The sequence below is a fragment of the Magallana gigas genome, chromosome 3 (genome assembly GCF_963853765.1).
Source record: "Magallana gigas chromosome 3, xbMagGiga1.1, whole genome shotgun sequence".
Classification (NCBI taxonomy): Eukaryota; Metazoa; Mollusca; class Bivalvia; order Ostreida; family Ostreidae; genus Magallana; species Magallana gigas.
The window spans coordinates 29,364,270-29,378,238 of NC_088855.1; the positions used below are offsets into that span (position 1 = coordinate 29,364,270).

General features: G+C 32.6%; 2 pseudogenes; both read right to left on the minus strand.

Annotated features, from left to right (window-relative positions):
* Positions 1–1,364: 1,364 nt before the first annotated feature.
* LOC136273437 (piggyBac transposable element-derived protein 4-like) lies at positions 1,365–2,527 on the minus strand (annotated as a pseudogene).
* Positions 2,339–7,170, minus strand: LOC136273360 (piggyBac transposable element-derived protein 4-like; annotated as a pseudogene).
* Between the last annotated feature and the right edge of the window lie 6,799 nt (positions 7,171–13,969).

Below are 13,969 nucleotides of genomic sequence, written 5' to 3' on the forward strand. Positions count from 1 at the left end.
GTAAAGATGTGGATTTACAAGTTTTCTTTTCCCCAAATTAATTATCCCCGAGTACCCAAACTCCGTCACCATAAGCAGAAAACCTCCCGCGTTTATCTGTAAATTATTTTTTGTGGTTTTTATCATTTGCAACCACTAAATATAATCTGAAACAATATAATTTATAAAATTATTAGCAAAGATATTTTTATTTTTATTCAAATAAGCTCTCTGAATACGACGTTTATCAAGCGTGCCTATTATATCTTATGAACGTAACTCCGTCACCCACATGCTCTATGATATGGCAGGGAATGAAGACACATTAACAATTTAGTTAAAACTCAATTCGTATCTATATATAGGCCAAGTTATAATAAGTAAAAGTGGTGCATACAATTTAAATTGTATTTAATTTCATCGAAATGAAATGATCGCCAGAATAAAAAATGGGTCCATGTAACAACAATCACAATGGCCTTTTCAGTATTTATGGATGCCGTTTGATTTATGTCCTTACATATTTCAAATATTTTATATCATTAATTAATATATTACTTATTATATTATTTATTTATTACATTTTTAGAAATGTAGCATATTCTAAATAGCGATATACCGGAGATATCTATACCCTGTATAAGGCAAAAGTATCGGCATGAGCGTTTTGACGTTATCATCAAGAGTAGTGCATAAAGGCTATTGCGAACTGAAAAAAATGTATTAATTACCTTAATCAAAAATGTATTCCATGTGAAATGTTTCATCTTGACCTCTCTAAAAATGGCTGACCACCGTAAATGGTCGAATGGGCCCGCATGTCAGAAATATCGATATTTTAGTGCACCCGGCCCGTAAAAAAGTTTTAGCTGATTTCACACAATTAATGGTGCATAAAATGAACAAGGTTTAATTCTGTTATTTTTTGACACATTCTTTAATTTAGCCGTTGCAAATTGTTGACATTTGATTAAAGATTTTTGACATGTAAAAAAAGACGTCATAATCGTACTTGATTTCAAACGGCGAGGAGTTTCCCGAAAGTGACGGAGTTAGGGTAGTGACGGAGTTAGGGGGCTATGCGATACACCCCTTTTTTGTGCATTTACAAAATAAATGTACAATATAAAAGGGATTGCAATTTTCGTTGCAATTATATTGCAATTTTTCCGATTTATTTTCTAAAGCATTTAATGCACCTATAAAAGAAAAAAATGTGGGTAAAGCTAACTGATATTTTATAACATGTTAACATCATGCCAATCATCTTAGTCAATGATTTTATAATTTACCAAATATACTCTTGCTTTGTGTCTAGCATGTAGCTTTATAACACAAAATTAAAAATAAAAATTCACTAATAAAGGGTTGACAAGCAACGCCCTTTTTGATCAAACTTATTTACAAATTAAATCAGCTGTTAAAAAGTAGACCAAATAAACTTTAAACGTGAAAATTGCGCATCAATTACACATAGGTAAATTCCCAGAAATTGTGTTCACAAAAGAATGTTCTATTTTGCATTCAAAAATTGTATTTTCAATCAATTGCTCCACACTATTCCTCCACACACAAATGCTTTTTTAAACAGGTAAAGTGAAGGCCATTCAAACAACTCGTGCACTGGGTTCTGGATTGCCGCCTTTGCCCTGTGGCTCTGTCAGAGCATACGACGCAGTCCTTTTCTTTTCTGCCTAATAAATAAAAATGATAAATAAAATTTGATAAATGAAATATAATAAATAGTTTTCACATCGTCAGTCATTTTATCCTTTTTCTTATTGTATTCTCTCTCTCTCTCTCTCTCTCTCTCTCTCTCTCTCTCTCTCTCTCATTCATCTGATTTGTTAATTTTTTATGTTTGTCGGAAAATCTATACGTGTATATGTGGTATGAAGAGTGTATAATATTAAGATAAAAATACATGTACAAAAATCACCGCTGCATGGATCGAGCGGACCAATATCTATTTTTATAAAAATCAGATTGAGGGATGAACCTTTTCTCATATCCCAGACCACATTTCTACCATAAGTTTTGTTTTAACCAAAGCAATATCATGAATGCGGGCCATTTTTTAAAATTCAACTTCGGTTTTTAACATTTCTATTGGAGGTAGGTGTAAAAAAGTTTTATTAGATCAACATAAAAAAGACTAAAGAAGACTATGTGGTTTATTAACCTTGGATGTGTTGGATAGTAACGTCACGTCTCGTTTGCCTCACGCCTCTGACGGGCTGGTCCCTGCCGACCAGGTACTCACTACTTAGGGCCTCAATCACCTCTTGTATAAATTTCAGACGGGATTTCACTGGTGCATTTGATGTGTTCTTTCCGTACAGGATGTAGGCGTTACAGCACATTCGATGAATGATATTAATGGCAATTTTTTTCCAGACTTAAGTAGATTTCCGATTATCATTATAAAAGTGTAGCATCATATCTGCCCCATCCACTCCCCCATATTCATGTTATAATGTTGTATTATTTTTGGTTTTCCATTTGAGTTTGCTGCATTAATAAAAGTACTGATCATTCTAACCGGTTTTTTACTCTCCCTCCCCACTGTACGCTGCTGCCAAAATTTCACCTTGTCTTAGGTAGCAAGGGACAGTTTCGAATAAAGTACCCGTCAATATTTTTGTAAAATTGAGAGTTGCTGTACTTGAAGGCTTATGAGTGTTGCTTAAATTCATGAAATGATTTCTAATGAATATCATTAGTGAGAGGGGTGTCTCTTGTTGAAATTGATATGCAATATGTAGGCCCGTTATGTTAGGTACATGAGAATCAGAAGTAAAATGCGAAACCTGCGGCTTTGACTGTTGTGCTGACTTTACAGTTACAAACGGGAGGTAAAATAGCACGAAAAGTAGGTGGATGGGACATTGTAAACTATACACCGGTAAGTTTCTGACATGTGATAGTGCAGCATGCACGCAGTACGGAAGGTCAACCCTCTGCAGGGAATTAGCTGGGGGAGGTCTAAAAAGCTGAAAAATCATGAAAAATTAGCAAAATATGAAAGGGTCAAAATCTCATAAAAACCAGTATGTAGAGAATTTTACAGGTTTTGATAAGCAATTTTCTTCAGAAATTGGTGATTGGCCTTATAAAGAGTGAATTAAAGGTATTTGTGCTGAATGGGAACTGAGGAAATTCTAGCTACAGAGTTCCGAAGACATGCATCCCTTGGCTACAATGAATTGGATCAAAAAAACTGTCCCCTGCCACCTTACATACACACTTTCACTAGGTCCAACATGAGCGTTTCTGATTGTTAAAGGCATTTTTCGGTTAGATCTTAAGGTTCCTGTCAAATACGTGTTTAAGTCTATTAATTTTCTTGCGAAGTCAAAACTGCAGAAAAAACTGTCACTGACAACATGATAACCTTCTGGAGTAAGTTGCAGTTTTTTAGGAGTCGCAGGACTACTTCTGTTTCTTGTAAAAGATTGGATGTGGGAGTAAACTTTTTACCTAGATAGCATTTCAAATGTGCAACATATCCAGTTGTACTTTCGGCTAATACCCAGAATTTCACTCCAAATTTTGCTGCTTTTGACGGGATGTATTGGAGCATTGCTGTGCGACCTCTTGTGCCAATCGATGATTCGTCCACACATATGTTCCGGTCGGGCGTGTAGAAATAGGTGGCGACACGGTTGAAATGGTCAATCAAGGGGCGAATTTTACTGTCGGGTCTGTAAAGTTTAAAAGCAAAAAAAAAAAAAAATACTAAGACTGATTTTTTAAGAATTTAAACATTTCTTTACTTGAATTTAATTGAAATATATTTTTCTAGGTTTTTATATAAAGCATTATTTACATAATTATACATATTTTGACATCGCATATCCCAGTGAGTACACGTGTTTGTCGTTATTTTGCTTGATTCTTGCTATAGCCCCCCCCCCACCCCTTTTTACCATAACTTCATGGTAACGTGCCTCATTTAAAAAATAATTATTTTTTTTGGTGAGTCATATGGGTACGAAGTTAGCGACATTGCAGTAAAGTACATAAGTTATGTGAATTTTTTCTGCAATGATCGCGTTTTAAACCCCGTTTTATTGTTTTTATTTACACTTTTCAAATCAAATTTTTGAATAATCATAAAAAGTAGGTAATTAAAAAGTAACTAAACTATAATTGTTAATGTGCAGCAGTACGTTATATAAAAGAAATATTTGTGAATTTGAGCTGGACATCATCATGATTATTTCGTGCAGTCCGTGATTTTTTTTAAGGTTTGTTGAAGCTTTCGACCAATTAATAACAGATTATGATTATTCAAAAATTTGGAAGTTTCTATAAAGCTATGAATCACAATCAATTTTCTTTAAAAAAAAAAACAAAACCCAGATTTAAATAGGACAATCACTGATGCATCTAGTTATTGACATAAGAAGAGCAAAGAGCAAAGTATGCAAATATTTAAACAAGAAAATGCTTTTTTTGGTGATTCATTCGGGATATGAAGGTAGTATCACCGTGCAAAATTCACTGTTCAATTATAACTTTATTTTGGACTTTAATTACTTTTAAAACTCAACATCTGTTTCGTAATATTTTTTTGACAGTTTATTACTTACAAAGTTACTTATTTATTAAGTGATTGACACTTTTCGGACACTTAACGTGATTTCAAAGAGACAGAGTGCCATGTCTCAAGGACTGTTAATCTCTTAAAACAACATAGTGCAATTATCAGTTTTTCATTTCTTGGACATCAAGGACTCATTGAGTTTAATTATTTGATATCTGTAAACCTTTCACTCATCTTACTTATGTCATCACTTGTCAATTTATACTCATTGTTCAGATTCTTATAAATAGTTATGTACAATTGTCAATCGGCAGTCTGGAATACGGCGGCCAGCCTCGGCCACGTCCGACTCACCCAGAGTCTTGAGTCCGGAGGCCACTACTGGCCATATCCGACTTGTTTGTAATATGTCTGCCTGTTAAATTGTTATAATGTTTCCATCGTTGAGTCTCGACCAATAAAAACGGAATCCTGCATCAATTGCCTGTTTATTTCTCTGGAACTGTATACTGGTGGACCTTCGGGGATATGGCAAACCTACCCTTCGTTTTACCTTACGGCCCACAGCGCGCCTCAACCTTATACCCTTTACGCCAACATTCCCTCACCTAGTTCGTACTGCACACGACCGATGCAGATCCAGACGAATTCTCTAGCACCGTAAAAATCTACGCGGTCACAGTAGCGACATTGCAGGAAAAATACATTTTTCCTGCAATGATCGCTACCTTCATAACCCGCATGAATCATCAAAGAAAGCATTTTATTGTTTATATTAACATCTTTCTTTAATTAATTATTAAATTGATTATGAAAAGTTTGTAAAATTCACTAAATTACTGTTAATGTACAAAAGAACGTTAGCTAAAAGAAACAGCCAAATCGTCTCCTGTGAGACTTTGAGTCGGGCATCGTCATGATTATTTCGTGCAGTCCGGGATTTTACTAAGGTCGATGTAGGTTCAGACCAATCGATAAACAGGGCATGTCAATTTCAGTCCTGTCACTTTCAGCCGCTGTAGATTTCGACCAATCGATAAATAGGGTAGATTTCAGTCTGGCTGTTTCTATAGAGCTATGAATTTTAAAACTATAAGTTTCCGTAAGAAATAGAGGAAATTATTCTTGGTAGATGTAAATATATACATGTAATCTGCTCTTGAAGGCGGAATATCACATCATCAGAAAATGGCTGACCTCTGATCGAAACGATAATTCGCTTACTATACAAAATTTTATAGACGGATACATGTAACTTACTCCATGAGTAAATACGTAAATAAAATAAGTAAACGAGTGAATAAAGTGTCGGGCTTGTGAACCGTGAAGCCCGAATTCGAATCCCGCAGGGACTTTTGTTGTTACTTACTGAATTAATTTTGTTTAGATATTCGTTTTTTTTTTATCCCCAAAGTGCATATGTTTTGCTTATTTGACATATGTACAGTTTATTTATCATTATATCTTTCATAACCAAATAATTCACTGTTAATTTGAGTGACCTTTTCCAGGTATGTTATTCCACCTTAAACATAAATTGGGAGAGCTAAGGGGTCAATTCACCTGTAATTTGAACTGTTACGGTTCGGAATTTTTTTGTTGTCCACGAGGTGGAAAAAATTCAATATGAGTTGAAACCGGTTTCTTGAGAACATTTTCATAAACCAACGGCTTAACTGGCTGTCGTGACTCTTATTCCAATATCCAGGTATTGTTGGCTTCCTCACAATACCCATGTTCAAAATCACAGCGAGAAATCCTTTCATTTCATTTATCGTCAGAGGTACCCATTTTCTTGCTCTCGAAAATCGAGAGAGAAAACTGTTTCTAATGTGAGTCCGAGCGTACCTTAAAAAAGTTAATGTATATAAACTACCAAGAGAATCCTTTGAGAATAATATGTTACAATAAATCAAAGTAGATTATGATATTCAAAGCAATGTTGTGTGAAATAAATTCGCATTTGTTTTAGGAACATATGCATGTAGATGTGAATGTGTGGCATGTTTCTTGTAGATATAATAAAAGGAATTTCAAGCATAATGTTTCCATATTGCATACACGATTTTTATTCACAAAAGCATATTTTAAAAGCATTCAATATTTTTCAACGAGCAAAGCACATGTTAAAATAAAGGCTTGTAAACTACCATTGCTAAAAACTAGAAATCCCTCATATAGTTATGTATTTCTAAGAACTTCAACGCAATTCTGAGAAGGGTGTAAAAATAGCTAAATAATTTTGTTACAGTATTAATTATTCAATCATAGTATAACTTTATATTCTATTTCCTCCCGTCTTGTTAACGTTACTAAGGTTATTTCTGTTAAATTTTAGCGAAATGTAATTCTTTGAAGAAAAAAAACCCCAAACAAACCACTTAATGTTATATCAAAATATTATCTATATATATTCATAATGCAGTATAACAACATTCACCACAACTTTGGAATACAATACCTATTTGTTTGTTGCACAACTTCTCTGATGAGGTTTAGGTTGAAAAACAACAGGAAATACTGCAGAGGAGATGCATTTCGCGGTGGCATATTCTTAGGCCCTGGATTACCGGAAAATGGTTTATTTTGCACTGGTTCAGGTGGCATTACACGGAACCAAACGCCAGCCATCTTGCACAGCGTATAGCAGAACGCACGTGTTATTATGACGTCATTTACTGACGTTATAATAAATCGCCGCGTACTTAGCAGTCATTTTTTTTATTGCTTACAGTTATGGAGGTGAAATTTTGAATTTATTCATTATTGTCACATTTACAAGGAATATATGGAATTAAAAAAATTAATTTAAAATCAGAACAGTAATTCAGACGTATTTTTCATTTACTTCCGGACAGAAAAATCCTCTTCTGGTGATTGATTTTCAAGAGTGAGAAACAAACATATACGGAACAAAATTATATGTACAGATAAGTATTATATATAAATCCCGATACATGTACAATAATACTTGAAATCTTTACAAAATATGCCTTTTCCGCGCAATGTCTTGCAGCAATAAAATACAACTTTCCAACAAATAACGACTCGCATATATGGCACATATGTGGTTTAGATTGTAGCATAAATTTTATTTAATTCTAAAAAATAAAATATTACGTCATATATTATTAAGTCAATATGTCGACAAATAATAAAATACTATTTTATTATTCAGTCTCACATACTATGCTTTTATAATTATTGACATAGAATGGATAAATCATACGGAAAAAGTGTCAAGTTCAAATCGGCCCAAAATCGGCCCTGTGGCACTCTACGCAACTGTGTGATCGTGGTTAATGTTTTTAAAATGATTTTTTATTGTTAAGGTAGTCCATCCATAACTAAGGCGAATTTAACTATTTTGATTGATCTCAACTACACCAAATACATATTTTAAAGCTATTATGAGGCTGACATGAACCAAACTCGGGTGTATGTATGTAGTCAATTAAATGAACTTTTTGCACCTAAATTTTTTTAAAGAGTTGTCTCCCTTTAGGAAAATTTAAAAAAATATTTTCTGAAAATATGTATGGTAAACTATGAATTATTTTCGCATATTTGGAGAAAAGGAAAGCTTTTGCAACTTTTTACCTAGAGAAACGTGAGAAAATCACTTGTACTAAAGAAATATATTCAAAAATGCATTTTCCCCATAGACTTCAATGATAACTTCAACATATGATAAATTTATTGAAATTCATTTTTTTTTGAAGATTTTAAAAGTTAATCTTTTTTATTTAATAAACTCCTTAAAATCACACCAAGATTTTAGTGATCAAACTTACAATCTATTAGATATGAAATATGATAGTTATGGATGAACTACCTTAAATGAAAATGATGTATGCGATTTAGAGGTAAGAATTTTCCGTAGGAACGCTTCCTGTTCCACCATGTTGCTATGCACCGCAAAGGATTATTGGGATATGTAGAACTTTTTCACACGGGTCCACAAAATTTTCTTTGAACAATGTGCAGATTTCAACTCGAATTTCCTCCGTTCGTACACATTGTCTATGGAGCTCGCTGCGCTCGCTAATAAAACAGAAATGCTCTTTCTGTTATGAATTATCTAGCGAAGAATAAAAGAATATATTTAGAAAAAAAATAAACAGAATTTTTGGTCAACTTGTATTATAATTTTTTTTTTAAATTGCAAAATTAATTTCAGCGTTAAATTTTTGATTTGTAATACAAGAGTAGAAACTTTATGGATTTTTATTATCATATGAAAATTACCAATGAAATTGACCATTTACTCTTTAATTAAGACTAACAAAATTTAAAGAAGCTAAAAAAATATAATTTTTTGGAACCTTATTAACAAGAGCTTGGACTTGTTGTAGTTGTGTCAAACAGCCTGTCTATTTCATTGTTGGCCACCCAGCCCTGGCTCTTTGAAATCAACATCTGAGTTTTTGATTCCAGGCATCAATGCATCATCGTAGCAAAAGTTTTGTTTCTCTGAGTTACGTAATTTACAATTTTGTGAATATTTAATTGCTGATACGCTAGTAGAAAAATCTGAAGATATACATGTATTAAACAAAACCAATGCAGGAGAGCTTATATTTAACTCATGAAAATATCTGGTCATTGACCCCACATAATTAGACACAAACAGAATGAATACAATTTAAATTATTATTCTTACGTCTACCGATTTCAAATGCTCTATTTTTACAGAAACTATTAAATTCATACCTCTATAGAAACTAACAGTAGGTGCGTTCAGAGTTCACCAGATTGTTACCAACGGCAAGTTCGGTCCCCAATATCTACAAATGGTTCCCAATGGTAGCAAATGGTTACCAATGTTGACCATTGGTGTACTCTCAATTTCAAATGAGGTCACCAATTCTACTAGCAGCCCAGAGCTTAGGCAAGTTTGGTAGGTGACACCATTATGCTAATTTAACATGGCGGGTTATAAGATGCCTCTGGATACTGATGTAAATAAAGACTTCAGAATAAAATATATGCATATCTTATTGAATGAATACAACTGAGGGCTTCTTAAACCAGCTTCTATACCCAGAAACATGTCATTATTATAGAGAATATATGATAGAGAACCATTTTGATATTCAAGCTTGGACTTTCGGTAGGACGTTACTTTTTCTTGCATCAAATCAAGTTAAAATGATGCTGATATCGAGCGAAATATGCAACGATTGCGTAGAAATGGCTCTATATATAAGCCAGACAAATCTTGTTGATTTCAAAGATCCATGGCTGAGTGGTCAGCAAAGAAATAATTGATAGGCCTATGTCACATTGCTGTTTGACACAACTACCCAAAGTCCAAGCTGCTGTTAAAATGGATTGTAATTAATATACTTTTTGCTGGCGTTAAATATTTATTATTAATTTTGCAATTAATCTTTACTTTCTTTGTATTAATGATAGCTATAGATTGGTAGTCATTTTGTATACCTCTTTATATAATTGGGAATAAGTATTATATAATAAATCACTCAATGAAGCTGTTTTAAAGGGAAAGAGTCACACTACACAGAGGAAAGGTATTTTGTTTTGTTTTTAACTGTTTTATATGTTTAGATGGTTACAATTGGTAACCGAGTGTAACCAAAGGCTACCATTTGTTTGAATTTGACAAAAAATCGTTCATGGTACTACCGATACAAATTGCTACAAATGGCAGCATTTGGTGACCATTGGCTACAATAGTTCACCAATGGCAACCAAATGCTGCCAGCGGTAATTTAAAATCTTAATATCACCAACGGTACAACACCTAGTAATAATATCGACACGCCCCGTTTATCGATTGGTCGAAACCTACAGCGATTGAAACTGACAGGAAATTGAGAAGGCTGAAATTTACACGCCCCGTTTATCGATTGGTCGAAACATACAGCGACCTCAGAAAAGTTCATGATATGCACGGAATTATCTTGATGATGTCAGATTCAAATTCCCATAGGAGACGATTTGGCTGTTTCTTTTAGCTAAAGTACTGATGTACATTAACAGTAATTTAGTAAATTTAACTACGTTTTACAATCAGTATAATTTGAAAGGAAGATGTAATTCTAAGCAATAAAATGCTTTCTTTGACGATCTATGCGGGTTATGAAGGTAGCGATCACTGCAGAAAAAAATTACATAACTTGCTAACGCGGGTTATGTATTTTTTCTGCCATGAATCACAAAAAGCATTTTATTGTTTAAATAAACAACCAATAGTGTAGAGTTACTATAAGTGAGGTTTTTGTAATATTTAGTAAAAGTGTATAGAATTTAGAAAATCACAAGATGAAACACGAAATTTAATTAATTCAGACTTTCAGTTTGATGTATTGTAATAAATGTACATGTATATATGAAATAAGTAACAATATCTTTATTTCACTGCTTTCTATTCCTCAAATAGTTTAATTATTCTAAAAATATTAAAAAAAAAAAAAAAAAAACTTGTCCTGTGATGGTCTTAAGGTCAGACGACTATTGAAATAAAACCACTATTGAAATAAATTATTTCAATAGTGGTTGGGAATGTATTTCATTAGAAAAATCACCTTGCAACCACTATTGAAATAAAACCACTATTGAAATAAATTATTTCAATAGTGGTTGGGGACTTATTTCATTAGAAAAATCACTTTGCAACCACTATTGAAATACAACCACTATTAAGTAATGATTTTAATAGAGGTTGAGGATTGTTGCAACCACTATTGAAATAACACCACTATTAAAATAATTTATTTCAATAGTGGTTGGGAATGTATTTCATTAGAAAAATCACCTTGCAACCACTATTGAAATAAAACCACTATTGAAGTAATGATTTAATAGAGGTCGGGGTTGTAACTATGTAATCACTATTATGTAACACATTTGGAAAGGAAGAAGTTGTATATCATATTTGCAAACTATTTTGAAATGCAAGAAATCTAACGAATAATATCAAATACACAATTATGGTACAATTTTCACTGCTGTGTAGAAGTAAATAACCAATTCTTGCAGATAAACATGCATATACATTTGTTTTTATCTAACAACTAATTCAAATACACACTTAAGGTACTAAAGACTTGCATATTTTACGGTAATAGTGATCGATATATGATATAAATGTACTTATTTTAGGATGTTCACTGTTGTGCAGAAATAACCAATCCTAGCAGATAAACATATGAAACTGTTTTCATATCTTTTCTTTACCTTTCTCTTTTTATAGATATATCATGTTTTATGGAAATTGTAAATTATTTGTACTAGAAGACAACGTTGTAAATTGCCAGAACTTCTATTCAAAACCCCTGCATATTAAAAAATAATTTATAGCTTATATATCATTATAGATTTATGTAATAATGAACATCTCTATTAAGATAAATATTTTCAATAATGGTTGAGGATGTACTTCATTAAGACCAATATTGAATGAAATAAATTATTTCAATAGTGGTTGGGTATACGTTTCATTATAACCACTATTGAAAAAAATTATTTTTGCGGTTCATTACAACCATTATTGAAATAAAATATTTTGATAGTGGTAGGATGTTATTTTAATGCCAATTATTCCGACGGTGCATAACACTTTCGGTTCCAGGTGACAGGTGGTATGGGAAAGATGACCATAAAGTGGTAAATCAAAAAACATCATAATCAAAGAGGAATTCATCATCTCATAAGACATACTTCTTTTCTGAAGAAACTCTCCTAGCAGAAAGGAAATGTTACAAACAGACATAATAATAGACATAAAACTGAAATGCATCATCAACCACTATTGAAATACTTTATTTCAATAGTGGTTGAAATAAAAGGTATCCCCAACCACTATTGAAATAAATTATTTCAATAGTGGTTGAAATGAATCGCATCCTTAACCACTATTGAAATAATATATTTCAATAGTGGTCGTAGTGAAGTAACCCCAAACCCCTATTGAAATAATTTTTATTAATAGTGATATTTATAATAATATTTATCAATAATTAATTATTCAATATACAGGGGGTTTGAATGGAAGTTCTGGCAAATTACAAGATGTTCACAATTGTGCAAATAATATACAATATCATAGGACATGATATGTTTGTAGAAAGAGAAATGTAAAGAAAAAAATGTAAATTTTGAAAGAAAAATGAATAAAGAAATTTTTCTATGCTACGATTGAAAAAATAATTCTAATTGTAGTTGTACTTCAACAGTGTCTGCAAATTGATTTTCAAAATGGAATACATCCCGGAATACTATTTAAATATTTTATTTTAGTAGTGGTTGTATTTCAGTAGTGGTTGTAAAGTGATTCTTCAAATGAAATACATTCCCAACCAGTATTAAAATAATTTATTTCAATACTAGTGGTTTTATTTCAATAGTGGTTGCAAAGTGATTTTTCTAATGAAATGCATTCCCAACCACTATTGAAATAACTTATTTCAATAGTGGTTTTATTTCAATAGTGGTTGCAACACACGTTCCTCAATTTTATATAACTTTTTCCAGGAATTTGTTGATGGTTTACTACTATTTTGACAAGCTTTCTGGCAAAAAATTAGGGTACCTTACCAGGCATTTCTGCAAAATACTAGAGTATGCAATTTCCTATAAAATCTTGAAAATACACTTGAAATGCTGATATAAAAATAAATACAAATACCGCACAGCAAAATTCACTATATTGGAACTCTATCTCGGCCGGGGCGGAGCTTTAAACTCACGACCTCTAGAACCTATATGCTTCTGGCATTGAGCGGCCACGGTTCTAACCACTCGGCCATCTAGACATATATTAACCACATCCAATTAAATTTTAATCATTTTAAAATAATTGTAAAATTAATAATTTTTATTGGAACTCTTTATTACGAGGAGGTACAAAAAAGATTCTCGAGGAACATGTCGTCTGACCTTAAATATTTGAAAGATTTCAAATTTTCAAAAATAGAGGCTACTAGCAAGACAAGTAGGTCATTGACCTAAAATTTTGAATGTTAATTGCACTGCAATATGTGATACAGTTATTAAATCATATACTATAGTATTAGGTTCATTTCAGGTAGGAGATGATTCAGTCTGGAAAGATGGGGATAGGTAACTATGTTACCGGTATCTTTATCCTAAATTTAATGTATTACATGGATTATGATTATTATCCTGCAATTACCCCTTGCATTGATCGACTAAAGGTAACCCAATAGACCAAAGCTACATACATGTATGTATATATTCGGTCAAAGTCCCAATATCGCCTTGTGCATTTATGCATCTTACTTAAGTTTGTTTACGCTAGGGTAGAAAATGTGACGGAGGTCGAGGCTTGCCGAGCTATGTTCGCGTTTTCGACCCGAGCCCAAATATCGCTTATATTTCAAGACAGTCATAATTATGTCAGTCTGATTAAAATCAAATCTTCCACTAGCTCCTTTATTTTGATGGTCGCGTGGA